Source organism: Centruroides vittatus, unplaced genomic scaffold, assembly GCF_030686945.1.
Source record: "Centruroides vittatus isolate TY-2023 unplaced genomic scaffold, ASM3068694v2 contig_684, whole genome shotgun sequence".
In the NCBI taxonomy this organism is placed as follows: Eukaryota; Metazoa; Arthropoda; class Arachnida; order Scorpiones; family Buthidae; genus Centruroides; species Centruroides vittatus.
Window position 1 is genome coordinate 1 of NW_027122431.1, and position 14,569 is coordinate 14,569.

Consider the following 14,569-nt stretch of genomic DNA (forward strand, 5'->3'; position numbering starts at 1 on the left):
AATTTCAAATAACTCAAAAATCCATGCATAATTTATAAATTTCGTGTGTCTTTTAGAATAATTTTTACTTCAGTTTTCAAGGACTAATTAATTTTAATGAATACTCAAGTATTCAGGAAGCGACGGAAAGTCTAAAATTTTTCATTTAATGAGCCGCATCCATCAAATTCCTTTATAATATTCAATATTAATTCATTCTTCCTACAGGAAATCTGATGTAACTTACATTAACTTGCATTCTTTAATTCGTCTGGTATTTACTAATATAGTAACTTCTCCAGAATAATTACCGTAATAATGTAAAGAATTTTAATTAAGTATTTAATTTTAATTGGTAGACAACAGAATTTTATTATTAAGAGTTAGCAAACAACGAAAAATATGGGTAAAATTTATTGACGTATTACTAAATATAAAATTACTTTGTATTTTATACTCATGTATTTTGTAACGTTAATTACAGTAGGAATTTTTCTGCTTGGTAGTGAAAAGAACGGCCAATTTCGCAGTGTTATATGAATAATTCGTTTTAATTGTTTCGTTACTGGATGAAACTATCGCTTCAACTAAATGAATTTATTATTTTCACCTATATAATAACAACTTTAAGAATAAATTAATCTGTGCTGCACTTAGTGTAACGGAGTCTCCGGGCACGACACATATTGACTCCCTAAAGAAAATTAAGTTATTCTTCCGTTCACTTGTGTGCAATAGTTCGTACTTCGTGATGTTGAATAAATAAATTCAAAAACTGCAAACATTTACTGTCAATTTATTTGCACGACGAGTAAGTTGGAATATAAAGACTATATCATATGTTACTAATACCACTACAAGTTCCTCATATTGCCTCGATCCACCTCTGTTTCCATGGTGTACAATGATGTAAGATCAAAGAAACATTTTGTTTGTTTGTTTAGTTATTGCGAGGCAACACTTGGGCGATCTGCCTAAAGAAAAATTCCGACTGCTGTCTAAATTGTGAGTAGTGTTTATTCGGTCCAATTTTTCATATTTCAGATGTGTTTGTATAGATTTACTATGTCATAGATCAAGTTTAGATCACAAAAGTACTGTACATATCTGCTCATACGAGCTCGAAATTACTAAGAATCATATAGCCACGTAATTTGCAATTAGACGTTATAAATCATAGAAAGCGAAACATAAATATTAACAAATTTTGTGGAAAAGTATTGCACATAACAGAAATTTGTTTCCTTTGTTAAATTATTTTGTCTTTTATTTTAATAAAAGCATATTTCACTGTTCATGCAACTAAATTCAGTCAGTGTTGTTAGGCAGATATTTTGCTTTTAGACATTATCTTTGAAAAATTAATAAAGAATAATGACTTTTCTGGATAATTCATAACGTGTAATGGCTTGTTAGCTAACAATAATAAAGAATTTGACAAAAATTTGAAAAGAAAAATACATTACAATTAACTCAATTAACGAAAGATTATTTAATAACTTTTCGATTGTTTCAAGTAAATCATTCCGTCTTATATAAATGGTTAATTACGTATAATCTTACGTACCTGGTTTATATCAAGTGATTCGGTCTCTCTTACCATAATATCTAAACACAAAAACATCAGAAATTTCCAAAAGTTTGTAGAAAGTACGCATATTTTTGATTGTTCACAAACAGTTTCGAGGAAAAAGATGAAGCGTTGTCCATTATACTTATTCGGTCCTATTTTCTCTGCTGTAAAAGCATACGGAATAGATTTTCTCGATTCGTGCCAATCCGTGGAAGAAGTGAATAAGAAAAAAGAGAAACCTTCTTCGACAAAATATTTCAAAGTTTATGCGAATTTAGTTGAAGCATATCTTTGGTTGAATACTCTCAGATACATATTACATGTGTTAATGCCCGATTATTATTGCTTTCGAGTGATGAAGATGTATAAAGAGAATTCGAGACTAGCTTCGATGATTTTTATATTCTTTTCTACATATGTTTCTCTACAATTTACCATCTTGAAAAGAAGAAAGTTGAATCTGCATTACTCGAAATATGATTACGAAGAAGAATTCAAAATTGCAAACGGTATAGAGATGACTTTAGTTGCATATTTAAGTCTGGCCTTTTTCGCTTCGTTGGTAGTGTACTTAATGGCGTCTATATCGATTTACTCGGAAATAAGGAAACAGAACGGAAGCGATTTCGAAGCGGTTACATGTTCTGTTAATGGAGCAATGTACTTCCTGTATGTAGTAGGACAATTTCTATCTCTTCTGCTAGTTTTTGGCTTATGTATATTTGTTATGTCGAAGAGGTTGGCGAATTTATCGGAAGAATTAAAAGAGACCAACATTGGAATGGGCATGTTGACAAACCGGTTACAAGTGATTTTAGAAAAACACACAGAATTATGGGAAGTTTATCAAATGTTCAACGAAACATTTTACTGGCTGATTCCATTAATTTATACTAGTATCCTTTATATCACTTGTTTCTTTACCTACGGAGCTATTTTTGAACATATGGATTTTAATATTAAAATAATCATTATAATTGTTTCTGTACTGTTTATTGTTGGACTTATTCTCGTAGCCTGGTTACTATCAAAAGCCATGTTAAAGGTGAGCATTAATATTTACTTTATTTGAACAATAATTTTAGTGAATTTGTGGAAAAATGTATCTTTCTGTGGTAGGAAAACAGTTATTTATAAATTGACATTTCTTTTTATTATGTAATTATGTCATTATGTGTTTGTGCTAATTACGTTTCTAACAATCGGTAGTCTATAAATAAGCTAACACAGATGCGTGAATATTTACATTATAATAATCCTACTTTTATGGTATAATTTTATAAGCTAACTTTTTGAAGTCGTTTTATTTTTACTTTCTCAACTGTTATATATAACAGAGAAAAAGTATGGCGATCGGTCAAAAATTGATCCCCATTTTTATACTAATAATACCTTTAAACTTCGAAAAATGCGAAAAAAGTAAGGTATTTGCTGCATGTTTTGATGTTAGCGGGTGTTTTTTTCTGGGGTGTAAGTATCATCACTTTGTTGACCCTGTTTAAATACTTTTGTGCTTTTTATGGAAGATTTTCAAAAGTTTTCAGGGCGGATTGATTATTGGTAAAATAAGTTTATCAAATTTTGGCGGTTCATATTCGAGACAGTGGGGAGATAAAGGAAGTCGTGCGTATATCTAGTAGCTTACGAAAAATTTAACTCGTTATTAATCTTTACAATTGTTTCTAAAAGCCATCCCTACGTTCGAAATTAAGTTTTTTTGCCATGTTAATAATTAAAATATAAAAATAAAAATTAAAATAAAATATTATAACCAATGGCGTTATCAAATTATATAGAAAGTACATAATGGAGATTGTAATTACTATATACAACTAAATTGAAGTTAATGACTTAATATAAATTACATCGAATAAGATACTAACCGTACATGCAAGCATTGTGAATGTGAAGTGTTTATTAAAAATGTTAATTATTAAGGGTTGTTGTATTTTGTTCGCTTAGAAAGTTGTTCATTTGCCGCAAATATTCGCGGAAAATTGCCGAATTCGTTTTTCAAATGCCCGAGCGGCAAGATAATCGAGAAATAAAATACGATTGTGTCTCACGAAACTGGTTATATCTGATATTGTTGAGATATTTTGAAACAATATTTCCTTGCTGTTTAGTGTCATCTGATGTAGATCGCGTGCATGACTAAAGAAGTAATTATCGTACATAAGGAACCACATGATTTTCATGTGATGTGATACAGGATAAACAATGTTGACATTAGAAACTGAGCAGAAATTTTTTCCATACTTTGTATCTGCCAATTGTTAATTTATGTCTAATTGGAAATGAATGTAAATTATCTGAAAATTGACTCATAGCGTTAACTTGTTAGCTTATTGACACAAAAAAATGTTTTTACTATTTATAAAGTTTCTTAAAATTTCAGATACACGACGATTTCAGTTCAATTGGTAAAATATTTTCCGCTGATTTACAAGCAGAATTCAAATTCAAGGTGGGCTCAAATACACTTCAATTGATATTTTGCGGTGCATTCGTGTTTTAATGTAATAACGAGTGACTTTTTTGCATAGGTGATTGGTTTTATGAAAAGATTCAAAGGAATGCCAATGGGCATTTCTGTCGCCGATTTCTTCTTCATGAAGAGAAACTTCCTGATCAGGGTAAGTTCGAAATATTACTTTTAGTTTGTTAAAAGTAATTTCTTTCTGTTTCTTGCAGGTGGTGAGCGCTCTTTATTCTACTCTCTCTTCTATGGTGCAACTGAGCGGTGTTTTAAACAAAAGTAAAAAATTCTCAAGAAGCTATTTACGAAGTAACAATACTTACAGTTAATTTAGATTTCTGAGTTGAGAGCCGTTAAATATAAACCTTTTTTGATTCGAATTAATAAATTCATTTAAAATATAAAAATGCTGATAACTTAAATCAATCTGTCAGCAGTTTATAACATTCTTTATTGTAATTGAACAGATCGAATAAGAAAAATAATAATGTACTTTTGACATTTCTGCACATTTTTGTTTTGAGAAATAATCTCTGAGACAGAACATATATTGATATTTAGAATATGTTTTTATTCACGTAATGGCAAAAATATATTTAGTTATACAAAAAAAAAAAAATAAGAAACTACAAATATTACAATGAAAATGCAACTTTCGTTCGTTGCGGTGTTGTAACAGAATTTCGTGTTTTCTTCGTGGCAGATTGGCGACTTAAATCCGCGCAACACTTTAGAAGCATCCTCTGAAGTCTCCGACACCACTGTGAGCTTGCCGTCTTTTGGAGTGGAGAATTTGTTAATCCCGTGTCAGGAAGGCTAAGGTCGTCAGTAAATGGAAGGTGGTGTCAAAGACAAGTGTCTTACGAAAACCGATGCTTTCATTTTCGAGTTGTTTTACAACAGTTAATCTGAATGTGCAATAGTTCGTCTCGTTGCTGAGAATCGACTAATCTCCGGTCCTAAGATATTCTTAAGTGGTCGGTCGTAGCCCCGGAGCAAACTAGAAGGATTCCTGCGTTTACGGAGTCAGTGGATAAGTGATGACGATGTTGAAATTTAGTGCGGCGGATGAAACACAAAACAGCTTTTGCGACTTCGAGAGTGTTCTGGAGGAAGACTGCTCTTTGCGCGTTGACACACGTCGTCTTGGTTACCGTAAACTTTAACTATCGCAGTGCATTGTGTCTTTGATTGTCAGAGATTATATCAATCTCTGTCTTTTTATTGCCCATATCGATTGATTGATCTTCCTCGTCCACTCTTTTTGTTCACTAAGCGTAATCGGACTTCTACCTGGAGAGTGGGAGAAGTCAATCTCGAGGCTGAACTCGATCTTTCAATCGGAAATGGACGACACTCATTTTACGATTTACGACTGTGTGTCGTATTTTTAATATTAACAAAAGGGTGTCCGATTACCAAAATTTTACTAACCTTTTTAAAACAAACAACATTTTTCTGTAAATTAACTGATTTTCGCGAGTTTCATGACGGCTCGGACCTGTCCGGGACGTAACATAAATAAGAAATTTCAGATAAATTACATAACGGGTTATATGTGTGCTGTTATGCAAGTAATTGTTACTGGTTTAAGGGGTATTTATAGAAATCTTGCGTAATATTTGAAGCTGGACCAGTTATAAAAGAATAATTAATTTATAGTTCTGAAGTGTTGCATGATGCGAGATATTGCACAGTTCTTGAAATTAAACGTGTATTCAATAAAATGATGTGTAATTCAATATAATGTGATGTGTATTATTTCCTAGTGCAATTAAAAGAGTCGAAAATATGTTACGTAGCGAGAGAGTGGGTATGTGTTACGGCTTTAAGGGGGATTACAGCAGGATAAGATTGTAGTTGCAAAGTGTAATTGTTTGGAACTGGCTACTCGCTTTTGTAACGTTTTTTGGTGTTTCCCATCGAAACAAAAATACAATCTAACCAGAAATAAGTTACGGTTTTTATAATTTAGTTTATTCTAAAGAAGAATTGCCCGGCGTATCAGCGAATGTTATAATATAATCGAGATGGGTGATAATAATGATAGTGATAATAACAAGCGCGGAGCCCAAACGGTTAGGAGTTAAAAGTCGAAATTTGGTACACACTTAGAGTACGACATGAGAACGTACACTAAGAAGGGATTTTTGGAAATTCAACTCTCTAATGGAGAATTGGACAGAGTTAATCTTAGTGAGTATATGGTGTAAATAATAAAGAAGGAAAGTAAACGGTGGCACATATAGTACACAGTTTGAAAATTAATAAATATTTTAGTCATTTTCACTCTTCGGGTAACCCAAAACAATAAATCCAACGCCGGCTCATCTGCTCGTTAAACATAACGTTAGAAAACGAACAAGTACTATAAATCGTTTACCGATGAACGTATGCGTGGGGTGAGACACAACCACAAAAACCCAGCTCTCACTTGGAGCCATAAACCCCCAACGCCAAACGTTGTTCACAGAAATTCAGAACACTGTTCACAGAGATCCATATTGCAGCGATCAGTTAAAGTTCAGTTAAAGTTCGTTTCAAGTGCTCTAATCACAGTGATATATGTAGTAAATTCCCCGAATACTTCACTAGTGGACACAAGACACCATAACGGGCATGGCCAATTGTGACCGTTTTACAGAGTCTTTTGAGTGAGGCGTCTTCGTTCCCGGTTGTATGTTTCACATTGGAAGATGAAATGATGCACGGTCTTGGACAGTAGATCCGTCACACTCACACTTATCTTCCTCACTGTGCCCGAACCTATGAAGGTATTTTTTAAACTTAATATGGCCAGTAAGCGTTAGCGTTATGATGTGGTTCAGTTTAAAGTGTTTCATATGAAGCCGCTGCAGCACGTTGGGGAAGAAATCAAACGTGACTCTTCCTGTATCACCTGCGCTCCATTCGGTTTGCCAGAGTTGCAACGCCGTATTCTCAAGCAGAGTTTTGATGTTTTTATACGTAAGATGAGGAAAAATAATTTCCTCAGTATTGTTTCGCAATTTTATCGGCATCTTCATTTCCTCGTATTCCACTATGACCCTTAATCCAGGAAAAGCTGACATTGAAGTTTTTGATAGTATTTAAAATCTCACGAATGTAATTGGTCGTGTGACATTGTCTGTTGTTACCATTGATCCTTCGCAGTGCAGTTTGACTGTCCGTGCAAATATAATTTGTATGAAACATTATTTCGAATTGTTACTCCACGTTATCTCAAATATTGTCGATACGTTTTGACATTTACATTCAAAAATAGTTTCTTAAAGCAATATTTTTCAATTAGTGGATTCTATTTTGCCGTAACGAAATTTGAAATTTGAATCTTTGGCGTATCGCTATGATTTCAAAAAGAATAAAATATATTTTTATTCTTTTGCCACCACTGGTATATAGGCTAATTGGTTTAATAGCAGTTTAAATTAAAATAGATATATCAGCAATATTTTACAATAGTTTCGAGTTACATTTGTTATAATATTATTCATTTTTGCATATATAAATTAATATAAAATATATTATAAATCTACATTTTAGAAGAGACAGTCGAGTAGTACCTATTTCAGTAGTGGTGTAAGCAGTTTCAGTATAAATTTAATATATTAATAAAATCAAATAATAGGAAATAAATTAATTTAATTTTTGTTATTATTTTCAAAATGAAAAATATTTTTATAAATTTGAATACGTTTAACTCATAAATTGATATTTATTTATTTGTTCTCATTAGTCAAGTGTAATCGTCAATAATGGAATGGTGAGGTTTAATAATTTAGAAACAAAATTAAAAAAAAAATTAAACATGAATTTTGCTTATTGAAGTATTAAAGATTTCAATTTGTACGACCGAAAACAATTTAAGTTTTTATTAATTAATTTATTAATTGTATACTTTTAAAAATTGGATATTATTTTAATTTAAAATGCCTTTAAGGTGTACTTTTTAAGTGCCACAGATTTGCTGTATAGCGAATCTTTAAAAAATGAAATCAGGGAAGTATGGTGCATTTGTGGCACTCGGGAATATAAATATATACAATATACAGTCAAACTTCGATTTAACGTTGCCATTCGTTTATGGAATTAGTACTAAATCAAGTGCTGAACTGAAATACGTCAATCAATAAGGATTATATGTTTAATTGTAATACGTCTATACGAAAATTTTGCAAATAGAAAGTATAATTAACTCATAAACTGTCAGAATACATTTGTATTTAATAATTTTAAGCTCGCTTATTCGTTTTTTAAATTTTTGCTTGTTATGATATCTCACATATTGTCGATAATCAATACGTATTTGCGGCAGGACTCCGAAAATTCTTTACTTGTCAGAGCCTGTAATATTTGGAATAATTGTGCTCATGCTTTCTTGATTTTTAACCATGCCCGGTAGCTTTAATAACTGCGTAACGCCGGGTTGTGCAAATTGGGTAAGGATACGAACGAGTACGAAGTACGCAAGTATGAAGTTTTTCTCCGTAAACCTGTTTCTAAATCACGGACTGTTTACCCAGTAATGGACCGGCAGGTTTTGCGATTGTTTATGGTGGTCCGCGATTGGATTTTCTTTCGTCGGAAGCCCGACAAATTTATTAGTTTAAAAAAACATAGGTAAAAGTCGTTTGTAATCGGACATCCATTGTTTATCAAACTGCCAGGCAGAGACCGTAAATCGCGGAAGGAAGTCGTCCTACGATCGGTGGAAGATCGAATTCGTCTTCGATTTTGACTTTTCTCGCGCTCCAGGTAAGAGTCTCGTTACGTTTAATAACCAGGGACCAACCACTCGGGAAGCGTGATTGAGGAAGAACGACCAATCAAAATGGACGAAAGAAAGAACTGAGATTGATATAATCTCCGACAATCCAGGACACCTGGCACTCGATTAACAGACAGACAGACAAAATAAACTTTATTTCTCCCGACACCGCTAGGCACAGTCGGGGTAGAAAGACATGGAATACAGTAGTGTTACATTCTGAGCAATAGAACTGACAATGTAAATGATAATGAAATAAAAATAAAAATAAAAAAACAAAAAAAAACAAAAACGCGAAAATATACATTAACTAAAAAACATATCAGTAAATGAGTCAATGTTTTTGACAATTATAATGACCGTAAAACAGCCTAAACAGAATCCGCGTATAAACAGAGGACCAGGTGACAAACACTGAACAGATCTTATGCAGCAACTTACTCACAGTAAGTATATAGGAGCTCCTGAGCTCAGATAAAACAGATGGAATCGCCCGTAGAACGTAGGCCAGAATGAGGGCACAGCGCAGATTTGTGCAGCAACCAACACAAAAGAACATAGTAGGCTAGTAGAAGATCATGAAAGGTCTTTGGCGATACAATAAAGCTAAAACAGTAAAACAATAATTAGTGTATTAATGTTCTGATGAAGTAAAGTTTAACCATTCTTTGAAAAAGAAAAAAGTACTTTTTGCTTGACACAAGATGTTCTGGCTTACATGGCCAACTCAGGTTGTCTTCTATGTAGATCTTGAGTTCGCGTCTTATATCTTCCAATATCGGGCACGATAACAGATAATGTTTAACCCCGTCACGCACCCCACAGATAGGACAACAGTCAGTGTCACTATGCCGAAACCTATACAGGTAGACGTTAAATTTTCCGTGCTCTGTAAGCAGTTGAGAACTGCGGTGTTCAGGGTGAAGCCACTTCCACTTGAGCCGTCTTTCGACGTCTGGGAAAAATTGTCGAGTGATGTGCGATTCCGGAGTTCGCTCCCATTCTTCTTGCCATCTGGCAACAGTCTGATGCCACAGGAGTTCTTTTAGTCTTGAAACCGGGAGTTGATTGTATGCCGGAATGATGTCCGTGAGCATGGTTGTTGTACGAGCAAGCATGTCTGCACGTTCGTTGCCCGGAGTGCCACAGTGCCCTTTGATCCATTTGATGTAAAATTTGTTACTAGACTGGTTGGCAGAAGACAAAGTCTCTCTTGCAATGGGGTGAGTGGTATCCTTATTAGTTAGAACTTGGACAGTAGCCTTGCTATCCGAAAGAATAGAGATATTACAATTATTAAACTTTGTGTTACAGAATTCGATGGCTTTGTAAACAGCAAACACTTCGGCTTGGAACACTGAGCACTCTGGGTGTAAGAGGAAGGTGTCATGGTGAATTTCATTGTTACATACATAAACCACAAATGCACAAGCGGTACCCTGATTGGTCTTAGACCCGTCAGTATAGACTTCAATTGTAGTCGAACAGTCCCGGGATCCAAGGCCTCTTCTGAGAGCAGGATGGGGCAAGTCCGCAAAAGAACTGTTTGTCTCATAGCAGGACGCATCAAATGTGGTATCTGAAATGTTAATGCACTTACCACGGGAGAGAAGAAACCTTCCCGTGCAGTATTGGATTTGTTGAAGGATAGGTGGCTTTCCGGCAAGAATAGGTAAGGCGACATTAAAGACTGTGGCACTCGGTTAACGTTCCGAATAACCAAAACGCCGTGTGTCAACGCGCAAAAAAAAAAAAAAAAAAAAAAATCTCGTCTATTGTGCCAACCTGTAACCCGTGCCACTTCGGATTTAGCCCGTGTCCCCGACTGCAACACAGGAAGTCTCCCCGTGCCCTACAGACTTGTCAACGCCACTGTCCCGGGGCCACCTTCGATCGACCATCGAAGAACCACATCGACGCCCAGAATGTCCTAAAGGAAACTATTTTGTGCACAGTGTATGTTTATTTTATGTTATAATAAACGGCTTTTATCAGATACTTGTCGTCTTTCTGTTCCGCCACCACGCACGTACGAATGGACCCTAGGCCATCACTGACGCGCAATTAACTGATTGCCCCTGGAAGTCGGCTTCTTACAGAAACACAGCTTCCTTATCGTCAAATGTCACGACACGCCACTGTTGTCACTTCTTCCATAAAAGTCTCTGTTTACCAATCTATATTCACTAGTATAGATGTTTATAATATTATATAACAAGATATTGTTCACATATAGATTATATAGTAACATAAGAAAAGTGCAACTTCGATAAACAATTTTTAGTTCACATTCCAATTTTTTAAGGGGTTTACATAAATACGAATGTACTGTACAACATATATAACAATAATAAGCAATAAAATTAAACTCTTACAATATATAGACTCTTTAGATTGAATGGTGCTGTATAAAAAAATGCAGCAACGAGTTGCTTTCTTTTCTATAAACATTTTGGTGCCGCTATTTGTTACGATATTTAATTAAAGAAATTTAGATTAGTGTTACGTATAGTTCCATCAAATAGAAGGAAGGAAACAGTGGAAACGCACATTCTAACCTAATCTAATATATTCTAATAATTTTATTGGTAATAATTATGGTAATTTGTTAAAATAGGTTAGATTAGGTTAGAACGTGCGTCCCCACTGTTTCCTTTCTTCTATTTGCTGGAATCAGAGACGAGCCGCCATTTTGGAACGAAAGGTTACATTAACAAAATTATTATTATAGTATTGAGTATTATAAAATGACAAATAGCTCGATTATAGGGACAGAGATGGGTTTTATAAAAAATTCTAAGTGCTAATAACAAGTAAAATCGCCATCATAGTCAAAAAGACGGCGAAGAAAACCGTGTTTCCCTAACACACTACATCTACCCATACAGGAAAAAAATCCTTTTCTTGTATTTCTAGATGTTTCACGGCCCCCTGAGTTTAAAAATTTAAAAATTTGGGGAAGGTATTTTTGCCCAATCGCCATAGTTTTTTTTTTTGTTATATATAACAGCCGGAAATGTAAATAGAGAGTTTTCTTCTTACATTTTAACACGATAATGTGAGTACCGCCCTTCCAGTAACAGGTCGATGACATACTCACTTGTCAAGGATGGCAAGGTTTCGTTGTATCAGTTACGCGAGTGGAGGAAGGTCAGTGGAGCCGACATAAGGTGTAAGCGACAGTCAAGTACAGACATCTTTAAACAATGAAACAAGATTTTATTGAATTAACAAATAGACAATTACAGTTCTTACTACGATAGCTTCCTACCGATGTATCTAGCTCTCAAATACGCGTAGGGGGCCGTGAGAGAGTTTACAGTAATCAAGTAATATACATCTTGGAAGATTTCGGAGGCTGAAAAGTGTTTCTGAAAAAGAATGTCCGAAGTTGTCCTAAGTTGAAGCACTAAATATCCACAGGTTGCACTAGGTCAAAATTTGCGACTACGATGGTGAATATTCCGATGCAATGTATGTGTTCGATTGATTGACGATCAGCGACTCTCCGGAGGGGGAAAGGAAGCGCTTTTATAGCTATTCGGTGGATAAATGCATCACGGGACCGATTATTTAGATGTAAGAATTGTCGTAAAACAAATGACGAATGCAGGCGTTAATTGTAAATTTGACGCCGTTATCGCGTGGGAACGGTTGCTTTTTAAAACGAAGGGCTATAAAAATTTCCACGAATTCCGTTGTTCGTTTTTCTAGTCATTAGTGAAAATGATTTAGGAAAACGGATAAAAGTTCGAATTTCACAATATTATTTTACTAATAAAGAAAACTCTTGAAAATATTCCGTTTAAATAAAATATTTTCATGAAGATAATGACATTAATCAATGGAATAATGTACTTCAGTCATTTCCGAAAATATTTCGTCATATAAACAATTTTGACTATATTATAGTCTATTAAGAAGAGATAAAGACGATAAAATCAAGTTGTGGCTTAGTGGTTTTTGTGGTTTATCCACTAAGCCACAATTTCAATAAACACTGGCAATTGGTGGTAGGTTTGTTTCTCAAAGTATGGGGATGTATAGAGTTTTTCACCTGTTGTAAATATGAGCTGGCTTCTGATAGAAAGTGCTCTCAGAAGTCAAATCTGATTCAGAATTTTTTAATTGTTACGTTAACTTTTCTAATCAATCTGTTAAAAAAATTATATATTAACTTTATATTTTTTTTATTTACATATTATAAAAATTAATATAAAATAAAATAAAACAATATTTTCAATTGATAAGCAGTTGCAGGAAGCGGAAATTTTATCAAACAAGTTAAAATCAGTATAGCGATAAAAATTAAGTGCAAATTCTAGCTAAATGTAAATGAAATAAATCAGTTGGCTTTACATATTATACTTTTTTTTTCCTTTTATACATTATATCTGCAAATTAAAATTCATTTTAAAAAAAACAAATCGATTGAAAATTATTATAGAATAATGCCGGGTTAAATTATAAATAATTAAACCTTAAAAAATTAAATTAACTGTTTACCCGCGAAATTTTGTCAAAAACGTTGCGAATGTAGTAATGAATATTATGCAGGAACAAAGAATTAAAAATGTAATTTATATTGCTTAAGTTTTAATTTTTATTAAACTAATGCGTGCAGTATTAAAGTAAATGTGGTACTTATTAATGTCGATTACTTCTTAATGCTTCTACGTTAACAGAAAAAATAACACATGAAAAATAATAGGTAAAAACATCAAGTACGGTAGAGTGATATAGAAGATAAAGAGAAATAAGAAGTATACGGAAAAGAGGAACGGGTGATACGGAGGAAATAATTAAGAATAATAATTTATAATTGAGTTAAATTGGATTGTTTTGTATACAACGAAAAGTAAAAGTTTGATTTCTATTGCTTGCGCCGTTACGTTTTAACAGCTTTAAGTGTTAAAGGAAGAAGATTGCGATAAAGGAAGATAAAAGTGGAAATTTGAAAAGTGAAAGTAATACGGTTAAATTCTAAGATTTAATATTATTCTGCCTGTAATTTATAACTACATATAAAGTTATTTGCACGGAAGTACTTAGATAATTAACAAAACTGCTTCGAATATAACAAAATCCTAACAGATGTTAATATTGCGTTTTGTTCTTTTTCAGAAACAATAGAAACAAATAAAACATCCTGAATAAGTAAAATACGTTTTTAATCACTTTATTGTCATATTTTTATATAAAACTCTTTATATTAATTCCTTACTGTGTTTTATACTGAGAAGAAATTATTTTGTTTAATCCCATTCTATATTGTTCTGAGTACATTATAAATATATGTTGTGTTTCAATACGAAATACTTACGAAATCATTACTCCCGGTAATGGAATTTTCTTTAGATACATTCGGATTTGATTTTATAAGTGTGAAGACTTTCTAAAATCTCTATAAAAACTTCAAAAATACGGGATTGAATTTAAATATTGTACGTGAAGCGTGGATTCGAATTCAGATTTTCTAAACCCTTCTTTCGTATTCGAACATTTAAAGTCTGCCTTACTCGACACATAAATTTAAACTGCTTAACGCAAATTTACGTCATATATGAGCAAATTATGAATTAATAATTACTTATTTAAGAAATTTAACCAAATTACACCGTTTACTGTTCTATCAGGAAAGAAAATGAGTAATTAATTCTAATTAATGAGTCATTAAGTGTGATGCAACAACTTTATCGTCTTTACTCGTAAGCGAGGAAGTGATGTTGATTTTGCTTTCGTTTTTAACACTCCTGTTCGTGAAGCTACT

At 33.3% G+C, this 14,569-nt stretch overlaps 1 long non-coding RNA gene across 1 annotated transcript; it reads left to right on the plus strand.

Annotated features, from left to right (window-relative positions):
* The first annotated feature begins 3,948 nt into the window (after window positions 1–3,948).
* Window positions 3,949–4,300, plus strand: LOC136980277 (uncharacterized). The gene is made up of 3 exons (XR_010881529.1): window positions 3,949–4,019; window positions 4,099–4,188; window positions 4,247–4,300. It is a non-coding gene; the product is annotated as an uncharacterized lncRNA (long non-coding RNA).
* The last annotated feature ends 10,269 nt before the right edge of the window (window positions 4,301–14,569 follow it).